At 41.5% G+C, this 18,080-nt stretch overlaps 1 long non-coding RNA gene across 2 annotated transcripts; it reads right to left on the bottom strand.

Moving 5' to 3' along the window:
• Positions 1–13,542: 13,542 nt before the first annotated feature.
• LOC135296367 (uncharacterized) lies at positions 13,543–18,039 on the bottom strand. Of its 2 annotated transcripts, none has more exons than XR_010358427.1 (3): positions 17,957–18,039; positions 16,729–16,876; positions 13,543–14,788 (listed from the first exon to the last, which is right to left on the bottom strand). It is a non-coding gene; the product is annotated as an uncharacterized LOC135296367 (long non-coding RNA). The 2 variants fall into 2 exon arrangements; XR_010358428.1 differs by having other exon boundaries at positions 17,865–17,994.
• Between the last annotated feature and the right edge of the window lie 41 nt (positions 18,040–18,080).

An 18,080-nucleotide genomic window follows, 5' to 3' on the forward strand; every position in this document is an offset into this window, starting at 1 on the left:
TGAGAATCACTGGTGTGATTTCCTTTTCTAAGCTTAATTAACAGAAGTGCAGTGTTACGTTTGCTGCTACTTAAAATACAGACAGAGGAAAACAAAGTGAGTGACCGATTGCAGAATGCAGCAATTGTCTGGTGGGAGATGCAGATGCTGGAACAGCTGGCTAGTAGGTACAGTACATGGGTGTTTTGGGGATATGTAGGCACAGTTCTGCCTGGGCATGTGTCAGCAGTGACCAGAGAGAAAGACAAATCCTAGAAGGAAGACTGAGCCAATAGCAATGATGGCAGCCTCCTCAGGAGTGAGAAAACCTGTGCTCCCTTCATTGCAGTTTACTGGCACTTGCAGTCAGCTAGCTGTCTCAGTCTGTGAGCAAACCAAGGGTAAGGTAAACAGCTTCACTGGCAACAGCTAGTAATCTAACTCCAAGCCTCATTCTTATTGCTGGGTCTTGCCTTTCTTGTGTATACTTGGACTTTTCCACTGTGCAGCTGCAATCTGCTGTTGCTTTTCTAAAACTTGAGTGACTAGAGAAAATCCTACTCATCAAGGTGTCTGAGCACCACATTTTTCCATTATTTTTCTCATAAGATTACATTCTGCCTTCCTTAAGTCAGCTTTCCAAAAGGCACAGGCACTTCCAATGTGTTTATTCAAAAACTTAATCCACAGTATAAACGGAATATTGCTGGCTATTCCACTTCATTCTGTTTTCTTTCGTGGCTTCTTGGCAACTTAAACTACTAATGTCAGATTAATTGCAGGGCTCTGGGTGCTATATCTGCTAGCCATATTCCCTCTGTTGCCTGTGGTGTCCCACAATGATTCCTGATTTGGGGGTTTTGGGATTTTTTACATGATGTGTTACACATTACAGGAGTTAGATTTCAGAAAAAGAGGTAATTTAACTTTGAGTCTAGACAAGTATTGCAAGTAATAGGTTTTGTAAAAGAGTAGCTCAACTCTGAGGCTTGAATCTGACCCACTTTGACTCTATACCTAAGGTGTTAACCATCTTTGATATATTTCTGATGGTCCCTCTTTAGTATGAGGTTTATAATCCTGATTTATAGCTAGTTCTGATTTTCAATATGGATTTAAAAGTCAGTGATCAGGACCTTCAGCCTTAATCTTCACCTTATAATTTCATTATATTGATAAAAATCTGATGCTGAGACACTTAACTAGTCTAGTGAACACCTTAAGTCCTTCTGTCACATTCCCATTAAAATACTAAGTATGTCTGTCTGACAAATATGCTTATTTTTGGGTCAGCTGACTAGATGATTCCATCTCATCTTTTCTGCTCTCCTACTTCTACCTGGACAGCATCACCATTCATATTTAGTGACCTTTCAGGTGTTGCATCTAGTTTCTCAGTTACAAAGGGACATTTCTAATACCAATAATAATCTCAACTTGAATGTATCTTTCCTATATTTTGAGGAAAGTGGTTTTCTGCATACTGTTGTATTATAAACACATTCTTCCTATACAGGAATGAAATTTAGGGACTTTTGAAAAAGGTCATTGTAATAAGAGGAGATTAATTCTTAGGTTGCCTGAACTAGAATGTTTAAATGCATTAAATCTTTAGAGTTGTCATGAGAAAATTACTGAGGAGTCGACTCTCAAAATAATGTTCAGTGGGATACACTGAACACTGATACACTCTCTGATACACTGATACATTCTCTTACATTTCCAGTCTTAGTTGATATCTGATCTATGTAAGCTGTTGTTCACAGACATAGCTTTAAGTAACCTTGGAAATTGTCTCTTGAAGCTCCCAATCTCTTCCTCTAAGGCCTGCCATCTTCCTTCTGAGCACCAAATGCTTGCACTTTTTGGCTTGTGACTTTCACTGGCCGCAGGTGGGAGGAATTGAGATGCCAACACCTGTTAAGTAAGCTAGCTAGAAGGTCTCCCTAACCATAAATTCTATATTCAAAGCATAATTCTGGGGTGCTCAAGAGCTTTTCATAAACCATGAATTCAAACAGAAGTGTTCTTGATATTGTAAGTAGTGGTTATGCGAGTAAATGCATCACTGCTGTGCTTGTGTCTGATTGCCTTTAGTCCAGATTTGGTGACAACATCACCACAGGTATGTTCCTTTGTCCGCTGTGTCACCACAGTGAATCCTGGTCAGACTACCTGGCATAAACATGTTCTTGTTTATGAATGCATGGCTATGAGAATGCGAGTGGATCCTATTTAGTCTAAAATCAAAATTGCCTGTAAATGTTATACACAAGAGCCGTTTGTGTTTGAGGAAGAGGAAGGTGTAACACTGGAAAGGTGCTGCAAAGGTAGATCATAATGCTTCTCTGACCCTTTTCAGTATTTTTGGGTCAGCTGACTAGATGATTCCATCTCATCTTTTCAGTAGTTTGTTAAGTAGAACCAACACAGAAGGTTTTGGGCAACTGCACTCTCAACGCTAATGTTCTCACAATTCTCATTTAGCTACATAAAAGTAGAGCATATATTCTTTTGGGCACTGGCTCACAGTATTTCAGGCACTTTATAACTAAGGTTGTGGTACAGTCTTTATAGTAACACCCTATATAATGAGTTACAAATTAAATATTTATACAGCTTACCTGGTGCTTCAGCAGAAAAAGTATGAAAAATCCATAGCAGAAACTTATGGAGGCTCTTGCAAAGTTGTAGTAGGAGCTGCCATGGTTGAACATGCATACAGTCAAGTCAATGACTTGATCTTTAGATGAACAAGTCATCTAAAGATGGGCAGTCCTGGGAAAAAAAAAGTATAGCCTATGGCTCTTATAAAGAAGACCTTTATGAAGAGTTGCTGTCAAACACTACATAAGGTGTCATAAAATATGTGAGGCCTGCAAACTTGCTAATCCCAAGGAGCCACAGTGCATGTGTCTCAGATATGTCAAAGCATAAACTAAAACCTGAAGCATTTCCAGCACTGGCAAGGCTAGTATCAAAATAAATGTCAGCTGGGTCAGCACTGGAGCTCCAGTGTCAGTTTTCCTCAAGGTGCTCTAGGGCTGCAAGGCACCACTAAAGAGGATCCTTTAGGATCCTTTACAGCCTCTTCCCCTTTGTACAAAAGGAGAGTCTTCTTATTAAAACTGGAAAATTATTCTGGATTTGGAGCTACATGTTGAAAACAGATTATGTTCCTTTGCTTTCTGAACCAGATATTAAAAGTACTCTCACCTTGCTAAAAATACATTAGCATTATTTTCAAGTAAGGCTACATTTTCACATAATGAATTCCATTTTAAGAGGGGAGAGCTGTGAGTCCAGTCAACACATATATTTGTAGATATTTTGTTATAAAACAGCATCTTTGCTCTTGATTCAATAGAGAACTAGATAAATGCTTGCTGGCATGTTTAATGCATTACCATTAGTCATGTGGGGAATATAGATGAGAAACTGTAATATAATGCTGTAATATCTGTGTTAAACTTCTCCTAAACTCTCTTATCTGGGAGATTGACTGTTTTGTGGTATGTGTATATGTGTGTGTGCTAAAATTCTTTCCCTACTAGAAATTAAAAGTCACATTAGTGGTCACTTTTGAATAATAACTTGGATGAGCTTAGGTTGAAGTTAGCTCCCTGAGGTGTGTTTCTTTTTGCAGGGCAACTCCTGAATTCCACAACAGAAAAAAAATCCCAAACCTGTAAATGTGTTTGTCTTCTGACTTCAATCTATATTTGTACATTGCATTCTTGTGCTAATGAAAAAACAGAAAGCAAAGACAACAGATGCCATCACTGTGATGAGGAAGAGGAGGCACCTCAAGGAAATAAAAAATCTCCCCATTTCTTAACGTGTTTAATCAATATCAGAAGATAGCTGTGAAATTATTATTCTTGTAACCAGCTTGTGTTAGTTTCCCATTTCTATTTAGGTACTGATTAAATATAAATGGTAATTTGTCTGTGGATAGTTGAGAATGGAAACTGATTAACATTCAAGAATATATGTATATATTCAGTAATATCCATCTCTTGGTTATTAAACAGATGGTTTCTATAGAGGGCTTGCTGACCTCTCCTGGATAAAGACTCCTAAATGGTTTGGAATGCTGTATTTGTTAATGAGAGAAATCTGATCTCCATCACAAGCTGGCCTGATCCTTTCATCTGTTAAAATCTACATTAGATTTTAACTACATTACAAACTGATTGCTGTAGTTAAGAGCAGCAAATTCCCATTCCATCTCACAAACCATGTGAAAGAAACTGTGTTTCAAAGCATGACTCAGATAAGGCTGTAATACTGGGTTCAGTTCAGTAAGCTGAGCTTTGTAAGTTGAAAGCTTAGAATTACTAACTTTACTGCCAAGGGAAAGTTCTTATTCTTTTAATTCTGCCAAAAAGGGCTCTCTTGGCAGGTACTGGAGAGTTCCTGGGTGACTTTGCTGGAAACCTTGCAAAGTTACAGAAAGCACCAGCCACCCAGTCTGCTGCAGATGGGACATGAACTGTAATTCCCTGACAGTATTGCTGGTCAATTAGAGGTGCACTCCTGTGACTGAGGCCTTGATCTGTGTCTCTGCTGTGCAAGCTGACACATGCTCTTGCAGGCTTGCCAGTTCTGCACTGAGCTTTGCAGAGACCATCCTCTGCAGGGCTTTCACCAAGGACAATGGGGAGTTGGATTCCTTTCATAGTATGATGTGGGACCACTGTGATCTTGCCAGAGGATTCCTGGGAAGCTGCCAAAAAGACAGCAAAACTTTCTTTTATTCCATTCTGAAGGAAAATATCCTGGGATTTTCTACACACACCACACTAGCAGAGGTCTTTCAGTATGTGCCCCCAATCTTTTTAGCTTTAAATCCAAGGTTAAGGTGTTAGAATGTATGTGGTTCAAAGATCCTCCTGAACAAAAAGCTTCTAATACTGTAAAAGCCTGAAAGTCTTAAAATACTGTAAAAGCCTGAAAGCAAAACCTGTGCTTGGTTCTATCTAAGAAGCAATATGTTGAGTGACTTGGAGTGGGTCTTGAAAGTCTGGCAGTGTAAAAGGACATACATGGTATTGAAAGACTTCTTGAAAGAACTGAGCTCATTCGGAAGTGAATAATAACGATTGGAGTCTATAAGCCCTGTAAGTTTCTAAAGGCTCTGCTTCTTGCATCTTTTTCCTTGTTTACTATAATTATTTTTCCTTTAGTAAAATTACTCTTTCTTTAAAAATACTAAAACTGCGTATCTTTCTATTCCTCTAGTGAAAAAAACTTCTTTTTTGATACTGTAATCCTTAACATAAAATCATCATATTTCAATTGACTTGCAGCCTTACTTAGGACAAAAATATCTGTGCTCCTGCATTTTACTTATTTGTTCTCATCCAAATGCTGGTATGGGAAGCAGACTAGAAAACCTGAGGGGTACAATATTGTCTGAAGTCCAGGGGAACAGTAAGAACCATTATAACCTGACAGGAGGATAGCAGCTGATCTTAGGTGGTGGCTTTTTCTTGGTTCTCAGTAGGTTCCTCTGAGGCCTCTTTCCTCTTGTACATGAAGTTTTTTGTTAAATCCAGCATATGGCATTGAGGAGTTTCTGAGTTCAAGCATACTGTGTGGATTTGTTACTGTGCACTGCATCAGGTCTCCTTCCACAGCTCCTGGCATTAATGTTCTTACAGCACCTTCTACTGAACTCTTTTAAAAGTGGAGATTGACCTTCCAGTAAAAAGTCATGCAGGCTTGATACCATAATGTGCTGGAAAAGCTGGATGTCAGTGGGTGTCAGTATGACTTTATACTGAGGATAGCAAAACTTTTTCCCTTCGCAAGCTATCTTAATGAATCTGATGTGTGTGGACCAGAGAAGGGGTGAGTCTGCAAAAGGATTTACAGTGCTTGAAAGCCACCCTCTTGAATATATGCTGGAGGCAGGAATTTCTTGAACATTTTGGAGCAATTTCTTTCTCCCTCCCCCTGAAAGTGACCATCCTGCAGTAGTGTCACTTTATGTGCACACAGAGGGGAGCAACCACAACACTTTTTTTCAGAATATTTAAATGGTTTTGACTAATCTACTGGAGTCAGAGTCAAAGAAACCAGAACTAGCACAGAAATGTGTGGAAAGTGGCAGACTGGCTTCTTCAGTGAGTTACAGAGTCACACAGAATCACAGAATGGGTAAGATTGGAAGGGACCACAGGGGGCCAGCTGGTCCAACCTCCCTGCTCCATTAGGGTCATCCTAGAGCACAATGCACAGGATTGTGTCCAGGTGATTCTTGAATATCTCCAGTGAGGGAGACTCCACAACTTCTCTGGGAAATCTGTTCCAGTGTGTGGTCAGTCACCTGCACAGTAAAGAAGTTCTTCCTCATATTCAGGTGGAATTTCCTGTCCATCAGTTTCTGCACATTGCTGTTTGTCCTGTTGCTCAGCACCACTGAGAGGAGCTTAGTTCAATCCTCCTGGCCTTTCAGAGACTGATAGACATTAATGAGATCCCCTCTCAGTCATCTAAAAGCTGAACAGCTCCCTCAGGCTTTCCCTGTCCTCTCAACATCTTTATTGCCCTCCACTGGACCTGGTCCAGGAGCTCCATGTTATATACACATGCACAGTCATCTCTCAGCTTTATTTCCCCCTCACACATACCCATTTTTCTTACCTGTTTTATTTTCTTCTTCTCTTCCTGACTTCAAATGGTAGAAATGTTGCCTGTCAGTACAGATAAGAGGCAAACATCTTTCCTTGAGCTGCAGGCCTCTAGTTAGACCCAAGTTTTCAACGGGACATGGAAAGAACTTTTTTCTTCATATGCTGATCACAAGCCCCTTCTGCAGCTCACTGAAAGACTGCTCTGAGTCACTCGAGTAGAAAATTTTTGACCAGCAAAGTCGTCCAATGACTGCCTCGCCCACAGATGTGTGTGCTAGGAATATCTGTCCTCATTAGAAGTAGGGGGTGCAATGCAGGAACAAAGCAAGAGGCTGTTTCATGCAAGCCCTAAGTACAATAACATTCCAGTCAGGTATTGTGTAAATGTTTGATCTGCTGCTCATGTTTTAAGGTGTGACTTGGGCAGGTTCTACTTGACTGGGACATAAAACAGATTTACTGCGAGATATACCCAATGACATAGAGTCATTAACTCAAGCTTTTGGGGAAGTTTTACATTGTGGCTATTTTCCAGACAGTTCTAGAAGTCTTTACATAGAGAGGGTACAGATCTTAGCAGTCTGTAAACTTATATTCTTCCTTTTGATATTCTATATTTATTTGCCCATCTAGATGTCCATTATCTAGAATAGTGTGAAACCTCCAGTGTAAGAAAGTGGTCAAAGAAATGATCCATCATCTTTCATCAAAACATCCCTCCAGAATTTCACAGGTACTTCTGAGAGCAGTTTGTGTGTTAAAGGTCATCCACAAAGCTGAGAAATAAACTTTTAATGTCACTGTGGGCTTCCTTCAAAAATTCTAACTTTAGGAGGAAGAGGATATTCTTAAGGATGAAGTAAAAGAGGATGTAATTTTTAGAGCTGGCTGAAAATCTTGAAGGTCACCTGAAATAAACAATTGCAACAAGTAGAGTCACCAGGCTTGGAACAGGCATGGAAATCCTTGCTTTGCTCCAAAGGCCCATTTCTCTAAATATGTAAGTTACTGCTTTGATAGTGTAGGTCAAAGCTTGATCCTGAATTCTGTGTTTATGAAAGACACTCGTATCAATACTTAATGTGTTGTCTTTTAAATCTCATCCTATAGGGTGCTTACATTTTAAATTAATTCTATCCCCACTGAACTTTGAAAAGAGGTTGTGAAAGTTGCCAGTTGGAAGTTCTCAGCCTGGTGTGTGCAAGTTTAAAGGTTAATATGATGTGTCGTGTATCAACACAAATGATTCAGTCCTTCAAACACTATAAACCAAGAATTTTACAATCAGAGCAATGACGTGAAATGGAGCTCAGAGCAGCACTTTAAGGTCACTACTGCTTCGACATCAGGAATATGGTGACACACAAATGGAAAAAATTACATGAAGTTCAAACAGATTAATGAAACCAGACTAAAGATAAAGCCCATAAAAAACCGATTAAAGTCACAGATTAAAAGTAAAACAAGAACTTCCTTTCTGTCCTATAAAAGTGAACATATCCAGATGACTACAGAGATGACCCACCTTAGTTGTTTCTGAGAACAAATATCCTTTGTTCATTATTGGAGAGCTTAAGATTGAAATAGCATGATGTTACACCTGCATTAAAGTAGAACTAACCATGAAGAATAGTATAAAAAAACTTGGTTGAAAGAAGAGCATTATGCATTATGGTTACCTGTTTCAAAATTTGTTTGAGTAAAACAATCCTGTTCACTTTCAAATGGAAAAACACAGGGATTCAGCTAGTCAAAGGAAATCAGATCTTAATAGAAACTATAATGAGGTGCTTTTTTTGTACATAAATATTGTGTTTAAATATGTTTGTTTTAGCCTAAAAGATCACCTGACAACAAATCAAATTTTCTACTAAAACAAGGCCAAATATTCTACAGCAGAGATAAAAATCAAACTCAGATTTTCAGGTTCTGGTGGATTATCTATAACACCTCTTGTCTCATTTGCAGAATGCCCATGATTTGCAGCACTGTAGAATCCACATCAAGGCAGATGGAAGTACTTACACCACCCTTAGAGTGGGATTTAAGGAGCTGCAGGAGTCACAAGGCTTGCAAAAGCCAAGAATTCTGAAAAGTGAATAAAAGCCACGAAAGGACTGCTTTGTTCCAACAGGAATGAAAATGAGAGATTCACTTCCCTCCTGATCTGTCCCAAGAAAGCAGCAAGGGCACTTCTTGTGCGAGGCCAAATACTGGCCATGTATTCTCCTGTTCCATGTCTGGGTGAGGAGAAGTGCCTTGTTGCTTGGGCTGGGACTGAAGATTTAGACTGCAAGGTAATACCCAGGGTCTGAAAGGCAAAAATAGGAGCAGAAAACAGCAAAATTCTGCAAAGATATAAGAAAGGCTGCCATAAAAAGGCCCAAGTCAGGTATATGAAGTTTCTGTTTCTAATGCAGCAAACTATAAGCAGCTATCTAGTTAAAAGACATGTAAATACTGACTAGGAATTCTGGGAGCTGTCAGTTAGTCTGCCCTGGGCTAAAAGATGTTTCTTACAGCTTTCTGCTCTTGGTTGATGCTTCAGACTGAAAAAGCTATTGGCATGCTTCTTCCCTCATGTGCAGGTATCCATCCATATGTGCATGTCAAGGTGTGTGTAACCTATTAATAGTCTTCCTTCCAGGTATCATTACAGATATATCTAGAAGAAATTCTGATTAAAATGAGACTTAATGTTTACAAAAAACCAGGGTTGTGTAAAAATGAGGTCTCCTTCAGGATGAGGGAGTTGTAGCATTGGCCAGTTGTAGCATGTCACCAGCACTGGCTGGTGACTCTCTTGAAATGATGACAACCTCTGGCACTTCAAGGGAGCAGGGCATGCTCATGACTGATGGTCATGTGTTCTACATCCTTGTATCTCCACATAGAGCTGTTACTGAGAAATGCCAGAGGAAACAACTGATAAAACTTTGGTATCAAGGACTCAAATGTGAATGTAGGGATTTTCTTTCTGCTTTTCCAAATAGATCTAGATATTGCAAGTGACCATATCGAAACAGTTGCCCAGAACCAGGGCTTTTTGGAAGCTGTTACTTCTCAATTTATCTCTCAGTAAAGCAATGTCTTGCTGCAGCATGTGAGAGCACTTGTGTCCTACATTTATTAATATTGAAAATTCTTTTAATCTGCCATTAAGATTTACTGTGCTCAAAATGATCTGCCGGCAGACACATTTCTAAGTACCTTAAATATGTAAAGGATAGGTATTCACTTGCCAAAGTGTTCCTGATCTTGGTGCTGTGGTTGTGTACTTGGTCTGTATGGCCTCCAGCTTACACTTTGACAGAGGCTTGGAGAAAACTCCAGTTTCACTTCAGTTGTGGGAAGGAGCTGGGGAAAAGTCAGCATGGTAAACTGTTCTAGCAAAGGGCTAGGAGATGTTTTTTAAGACATGCCTTTGATTCAAAGCAAGCCCAGCTAGTGCTTCTCAAATGTTTGTGCTTGCCAAGGAATAGGACTTCTGCTCTTCTGTCAGCATGATGGATTTTATGACCATCACTAAATCCTTTCATTCAGATTTTCATTCAGAACAGTTCCTTCTATGTCACGTTTTGTGTACTTGTAATTTCACAAATTAGTTTCTTACCTCCTCAAGTTATTTTCTATCCAAATAAGGTTTTCCATTTCTATTATCAAGATCAGCTGACATGCCAGATTGAAAAAACAATCACAACTGGCCAGTGCTGAATATCTGAAGAAAAGTCTTAGAATTAATTTCTAAACTAAAAGGTAAGAAAAAAGTGCTATTTCAGCAGTGCTTCTGGTTTTCTGAAGGGTATTAGACATCCCATGATGTTAAAATACTACTTTTTTTTCCAGTCCTTAGTGCTGCTTTTGAAGATTGCTACAAAAGGCACAGCTCTCTAAAGAGTTTTCCTGCCAAGAATTCAGCACAAATTGACAGGGTGTTAAGCCTTAATAGCTGCTTTAAGGGAGAGAGTTGTATTGGGAATAGAACTGCTTTTGGGCAAAAAAATAAAAATCAGAATTTTGAAGCATAGTTGAAATCTGCACGTAACTACAAGGGTATCTGTTTGGTTCTCAGCTCATTTCCTGACATGGGAAAAACACTGCAGGGAGGGCTCTGGAGTACTGTGGATAATCATCCTCTTGCCCTCCCTGTCTGATTCACTGATCATTCCCTTCCTTTCTGACAGATGAATTAAGAGCTTCCTTGCACATCAGTGAGAAGCCTGTTGCTGAATAAAAGTAAGCAGAATGAGAAGTTAATTTACAACCGTGGAACAACCACATTCCCATTATTAGTGCACTTTTTCTTTTTGCACTAATGGAGTCAGACACAGCAGGATATTTGCTCTAAGATTCTCTCCTTCATCTATTTATTGGATAGCTGTAGTTCCATAACTTTGGAATAAGTTCCTGTAGCCTGAACTGAGAAGAAAGTTCTCAGTCCTGCATCTCCTGATGAATCTCATCAGTGCAGGGTGCTGCCCACCAATTCGTTCTTACAGTTGTTGAGCTCAAGAGAGATTTATAGCACCAGGGATTTTTTTCCTATTGTGTTTTGTTTGTTTGCTTTTGCATACTGGTGAGATATTCTATATGTTGAAATGACTCATCTAAACATTGTACAAGGAGGTGGTTATGTGTAAAAGAAATGTAACGTTTCTAAATTATTATCAGGCCCAGTACTATATAGGTAACTCATGAAATAGCCAAACTCTGGCCAAACTACTGCTCTTTTGAAACAAAGTTCAGCAGGAATATGTGGCAGATACTTGATATAGGTTGAATCATGCCTTGGACAGGAGCACTCTGCTGGGTTAAGACCTGGCTGGATGGGTCCAGAGAGTGGTGGTGAATGGTGCTGCATCCAGCTGGTGGCCAGTCACCAGTGGTGTACCTCAGGAGACTGTGCTGGGGCCAGTTCTGTTCAATATTTTTATTGATGACATGGATATTGAGTCTTTCATTAGTAAATTTGCAGATGACACTAAGCTGGGAGCATGTGTTGATCTGTTGGAAGGTAGAAGGGCTCTGCAGAGAGACCTGGAATGGTTGGGTGGATGGGCAGAGTCCAATAGGATGAAGTCAAAGTTTAAGAAGACCAAGTGCTGTGCATTTTGGCCACAACAACCCCCTGCAGCGTTCCAGGCTGGGGATGGTGTGGCTGGACAGTGCCCGAAAGGGACCTGGGGGTACTGGTGACAGTGGCTGAACATGAGCCAGCAGTGTGTCCTGGTGGCCAAAAAGGCCAAGGGCATCCTGGCCTGGATCAGGAATAGTGTGGCAGCAGGAGCAGGGAGATCATTCTTCCCTGTACTCGGCACTGGTGAGGCCACACCTTGAGTGCTGTGCCCAGTTCTGGCCCCCCAGTTTGGGAAGGACCTTGAGACACTGGAGCAGGTCCAGAGGAGGCAATGAGGCTGGTGAGAGGCTTGGAACACAGGCCCTGTGAGGAATGACTGAGGGAACTGGGGTGGCTCAGCCTGGAGAAAAGGAGACTCAGGGGTGCCCTTATCACTCTCCACAACTCCCTGAAAGGTGGCTGTGGTCAGGTGGGGCTTGGTCTCTTTCTCCAGGCAACCACTGACAGAATGAGAGGACACAGTCTCAAGCTGCATCAAGGGAAATATAGGTTGGATATTAGAAAAAAGTTTTTCACTGAAAGAGTGATAAAGTACTGGAATGGTCTGCCCAGGGAGGTGGTGGAGTCACCATCCCTGGATGTGTTTAAAAAAAAAGATTGGATGTGGCACTCAGTGCTGTGGTTTAGTTGAGGTGTTTGGGCATGGGTTGGATTTGATGATCTTGAATGTCTCTTCCAACCTAGTGATTCTGTCATTCTGTGATTCTGAGTCTATGATAAGACTTGGGTCTAGCTTTGAGCAGATTTTTTTAGAGGGATTATTAATGCAAAATTCTCTTAATTACTTTTATAAATGCCTTTAACTGAAATGGTAGTGTAATGTTAATATTGTTTGGGAGCCTTAAGTAGTGATTCATCTAAATACAGCTGAATAATGCATCTTTTGCAGGAGTTTCCAGTTGAGGCACTGATGGTATGTCTGGAATCTCTCCACTCCCTCTGCACAGTGACTGCCAGAGCTCTCAGGGTTTGAAGGACAAATAATTGTGCTCTGCTCACTTTTCTGTAACGTGGAAAATACAGTGCATCTATTGTGCCTGCTAAGGGATCCAGATGAACAATAGTGCATTTATTAACTGGGTTTCTATACTTCTGGGGATTTTTTTCCCAGAAATACTCAAATGAAAGGTAAACTTCTTGTGCCATGTTATCTGTAGGTTTTTTTCTATTTCTGAGTTAAAAAACAAATTGGACTTCTTTGTCCAGCAAAATCTTGCTGCCTTGATGACGGTTTCATCCTGGGGATAACTCTTCCCAGATCTTAGTCTCCTGTCCAATGATTGAGTCTAAGGTCTGTTCCAGGTAGCCTCATATTGCAGTGAAACTCTGATACAGTGGGAAACAAGGGGAGACACAGCACTGGCATACTCAGACATACCTTCTTTAATGCAGAAAAATATTGGAGCTGGGAGAAGTAAATAGAAGAACAATCTAACTTTCCTTTATTCCAAAAGGGAGGGTCAGACCCTAAACTCTATGCGAAATGATTGCTATAAATGTTGACTAGGATTCCTTTGAATGTGAACCATTAGTCTGCACTGTGCCTCAGTGAGTCTGCGGTGGTTACATACCTACCACTCACATAGCTTTTCAGGAGAGTCTGGGAAGCTTTAAATAGAACTGCATGCTCTTGTGTGACTATGTCATTAAAGCTGAGCTGGTCAGCATGGTTGGCCAGCACCAGAGCTTTGTGCTTCAAGCAAGGCAGCACAAGCACAGAGGTTTCCATTTGTTGATACACAGATTTGAGGAGGAAGGAAGAATAAAAATCCTTACACCAAAACATTCTCAGCTTTGAAAGTCAGCTTTATTGTGAACTAAGAGACAAGCTAAAAAAGGTGGCATGACTTGTCTGTCCTCACAAAATGGATTTCTGTCTGTAACACTTCTCTGTGACACTTTGAAAATAAAGCCAGATAGGTGGAATGTATTTTCCTCTCAAAAGAGACAGGCCTTAGATTCCTGTGTGAAGAAGGGCTTTCCTTGCACTGCTCCTTTGAAAGAACCAAGTGTAATCAAGTGGACTTTAGTTTCTGCATCAAGGTGCAAGGTAGTTTCAGGACTCTGAAGAGCAGAAAACAAAAACCTGCATCATCCAGTTTATGTTTTAACTTCAGAGATGAGGAAAGGGACTCAGCTTCTGCTTGTGTCCTGCCCTGTCAGCTGTAAATCCTTGCACTTAGGTGTATCATCTTCGAAGAGCTTTAACCAGTGCCTTGGAGTATTTATGGCAGCAGAAGACCTTCAGGCCAAGGGGCTGCTGTTCATTCACCAGCAGGGCATCCCGTCAGAGGAGGCCTGAGTGCAGAGAGAGGCTAACTGAGCTGGAAGGTCCCTTTCAGATGTGCCATGAGTGGGAATGACTGGAGGATTAGTGATTGCAGAATCCCTTGGTGCATGTGGCTGTGTTAATGGAACTCAGATTCTTGCTCAGCCCAGCATCTTCACTGGGCACAGGGCAATGGGTGAAGCTTCAGAAAGCAGTGCTTTTTGCCATCCTGGCAATTGTTATCTTCTGGGGTGCAAGCTCTCCGTTCACCTAATGTGATTCAGGCCATGCCCTCAACTGGACTGCAGAGTCATGTAGCTGCTTCTGGATTGTTTCCTCTGCAGATCAGTGGTGTAAGAGCACCCAGCTGCAACTTTGTCCCCACACTAGCAAAATGAGGGAATGTGCTCAAACTTGAGCAACCTGTTAAGTAAATCCCGTCTTCTGTGTATGTCTGGATAAAGAGGTGACTTCCTAGATGTGACAGCCAGTTTAATGTGATAGCAAATTCATCAAATAGCTGATATGCTTTCCCATGAATAAAGCACTAGGGTGTCAAACTTTACAGAGATTTAAAAACAACCGTGTGTGTTGTTTTTAATGACTCTTCAAACTAATCCGGGAATTCCTCCCATCACAATCCAGGAATCTTTTTGCTGACCGTCTGTCAATGCCTCACATACGCCGCCAGGGGGAAGAGTTTATCTGTCTTTCAGGTACCAGGCCTCCATTCCTCGAACTGTTTAAAAGTTGATACTAATTCTACAAGAGAAAGCAACTGGTTGGGTTATAAATAAGTGTTGTGCAACCTAAGGTCTTCAGTAGGTTACAAATAAGTTAAAGTAATTTTTGTGGTCTAGTACAGATTACAAACCTTCCCTGAAAGTATGCTTTTCTTTGGAAAATAAATAATTCCCTTCCCTTCTTTTGGATGCTAGTGCTATGTGATATATATATTAATACTACTGAAATGCTTAAAACAAGAAAATAATTTAAATTCTCAGTATGCTAAACTGAAAACATGTTGTTCTTTCCTTCCATCCTTCAGCCTAAAAGTGTACAGGCAGTTGGACATTTCCTGCTGGGATTTATGGATGCGAGCTAGCACTGGTAGCTTTTTAGAAAACTTGTTTTTTCCCTAAGAAATACTCCAGCAGATGAACATGACTGCGAATATTGGGCTAGGGGGAAGTGGGATGTTAAGGTGCATGGTTTTTAAATTTAGGATCAAGCACCTGTTCACAGAGAGAATCTCTACATAGTCCTCATCTGCTGTGCTTTGTTTTGTGCAGTACAGCAGGCTTTGAGCATGTGAATATTTTGTGTGAAATTAAGCTTGAAGGAGAGCTCTGGCAGTGCCCCTAATGCACTTCAGCCACAAACAAAGCACCAGTCCCTAGGACCAGAGCAAAGCTAGTCTGAAGTAACAACTGCTAAAGTAGGTATGTTGTGGCTGTCAGATCCTCAGCACCAAATGCTCTGTAGGGATTGTGCAAATTGCAGATGCAGACACAGACACATATTGAAATAGTCTGTAAACCATCTTTAAAGAGTCCTTAAATTGCTAAGCCAAAATTGCACAATTATACATGCTCGGCATACATACTAAAAACCTGGGCAAATCCTACCTGCAGATTCCTGCTCTTTCTGAAAATATTCATGTACTAAGCCTGTGAAGGATTCAGCAAAAGTCTCACTGATTGTTATGGGATGGGAACTGACTTTCTGCAAAGCTGCTCCTTCGCTACTGCTGACAGCATTTGGTTGAACTCCGTAAAACTGTCCACTTTTAGCTGATAATCTTTTCAGGAGGAAGTGTTGCCAGCACTGCTTTGAGCACCAAGGTGTATGACTGCCTTGAAATTTGCTTTTGTAGGGAGAGAGCTGGCATTGGCACCTTCTCTTACTCCTTCTAATCCCCAAAACTACATTCTTCTTCTCCTCTTGCTCCTCCCCACCTGTGTCTGTAGAAGAGCTGGTTCTTGAGTGATTTACCAGGAAGCACAGAGGAAAATCTCTGTGACCCTAAGCTCACTAACAGCAACACACTTCTGCTCCAGGAAGGGCCCCAAAACCTTCTCATCCAGCAATTTGTAGAAAAAGAGGTCCTATAGGTTTTTATTCTCTTGATGAAAGTCTTGCTATAATTACTGAGCTTAAATGTATAGAATTTTTAAAATATCAATGCAGAGGACATATTAAGAAGCTGTGCTACTAGAATGAAACCTAAGACTTCACAATGTCCATTGCAGGATTGTTTTGATCCCTGTTCCACACACCTACCCAAAGCATTTCCCATGGGTTTTGCTGGCACTCCTTGCACTATACCTTTGTACACACACTGACAACATGGATGTAACCCTGCAGCTACTTGCCAGGTAGCATAGTATTATCTTAATTTTACTGATAAGATTGACTTGTCTGAGGTCACAGTGGAAAAAAAATTACCATCTTGATCTCATCATGATTCTCAGTGGAGTTCCCTCTGTCTGACAGCGTAAATCAAAGGGAAAAAAATTAAATCAGTGGAAAACTGGTGTAGCTTTTCATCTGTTATCCCTACATTCCCTGTGCCTTTTGAGCTTATTTGATTGCCTTTCAGGGACATGGCTTTTAAATTTAATTAGCATGCTATTACTCTTTCCTCTATCTGACACGGAAAAGCTAGAATTAATTGCGTATTGACTAACTGAACCACTTACAGCAAGGCAGTGCATTCATCCAGCAGTGTGCCCACTGGTGTGTGCAGGAACTTGGGGCTCACTGGGCTGCTACTCGCAGGCTGTGACCTGTAGTACTTGCAGGCACTACACCCAGAGGAGCTGCCACCTCCAGCAGCAATCATGACACCTGAAAGCAAAGATGGCTCTCTTGCTTGTGTTGCAAAGTTTCCTCATCTGCGCTGCCTCTGCCTGCAGCACTCGCTGTGTACCACACACACATTTTGTTTATATGTGTATGTGTGAATTTATCTACGTATTGTATGCATTTATAGGTGTGTAAATGCATTTATAGGTGTGTAAATACATTTATCTGTACCGGGTCTGGCTGGGATGGAGTTAGCTTGCTTATCAGCATTCCCTGTGATGCTGTGTTTGGATTTGTGGGGTGTTGTTAGCATACAGGTTGGCTGTGTGCTTGCTTGGCATGAAGGTTTTCTTTTTCCCACTCTGCCCCCCTCCAGCAGACCATTCATAGAATGGTTTGGGTTGGAAGGGTCCTTAAAGATCACCTAGTTCTGACCCCCACTGCCATGGGGGGTGATGTATATTGTATGTATGAGTATGTGTGGGTCTAGAGAAGGGCCATAAAAACTATTTGGGGTCTGGAACATCTCTCTCAAAAGGAGAGACTGCAGAAGGTGGGCCGCTTTAGTCTTGAAAAGACTGAGAGGGGATTTCATTACTGCACATAAATATCTCAAAGATGGGTGCCAAGAGGATGGTGCCAGACACTTTTCAGTGGTGCTCAGTGAGAGGGTGAGGAGCAGCGGCCATAACCTGAAGCACAAGTTCATGAGGAAGAACTTGACACTGAGGGTGGCAGGGCCCTGGAACAGGCTGCCCAGAGAGATCATGGATCTCCCTTTGGAGACTTTCCAAACCCACCCGGACACATTCCTGTGTAACCTGCTCTAGGTGACCCTGCCTTGGTGGGAGGGTTAGACTGGATAATTTCTATAGGTTCCTTCCAACCCTAACGATTCTGTGATTGTGTGGTACTAAGGTACATATATGGTATGCACGTGTCTTTATACATATCTGTATTTACACATGCCTGCATACAGCCATAGCTGCAGACGTGCACACACACGGTTTGTGTGTGCCGACACACTCACACCTCCCTGCTGTGCCTCCACAGCCGCGTCTTTGGAGTACATGCAGGCGTGTAAGTTTTGCACGCACACTGCCCCATCTATCCCGCACAAACCCCGTCTCCCTGTGCTCCGTGTGTAAATTCACACTCCCGCCTGCTCTCCCGGCGGCCGGGCCGGCCGGGCCGCGTCCCCATGGCAACGCCCGGGGCTGGCGCTCGGCCGGACGCGGGGCCCGCG

The sequence above is a fragment of the Passer domesticus genome, chromosome 3 (assembly GCF_036417665.1).
Source record: "Passer domesticus isolate bPasDom1 chromosome 3, bPasDom1.hap1, whole genome shotgun sequence".
In the NCBI taxonomy this organism is placed as follows: Eukaryota; Metazoa; Chordata; class Aves; order Passeriformes; family Passeridae; genus Passer; species Passer domesticus.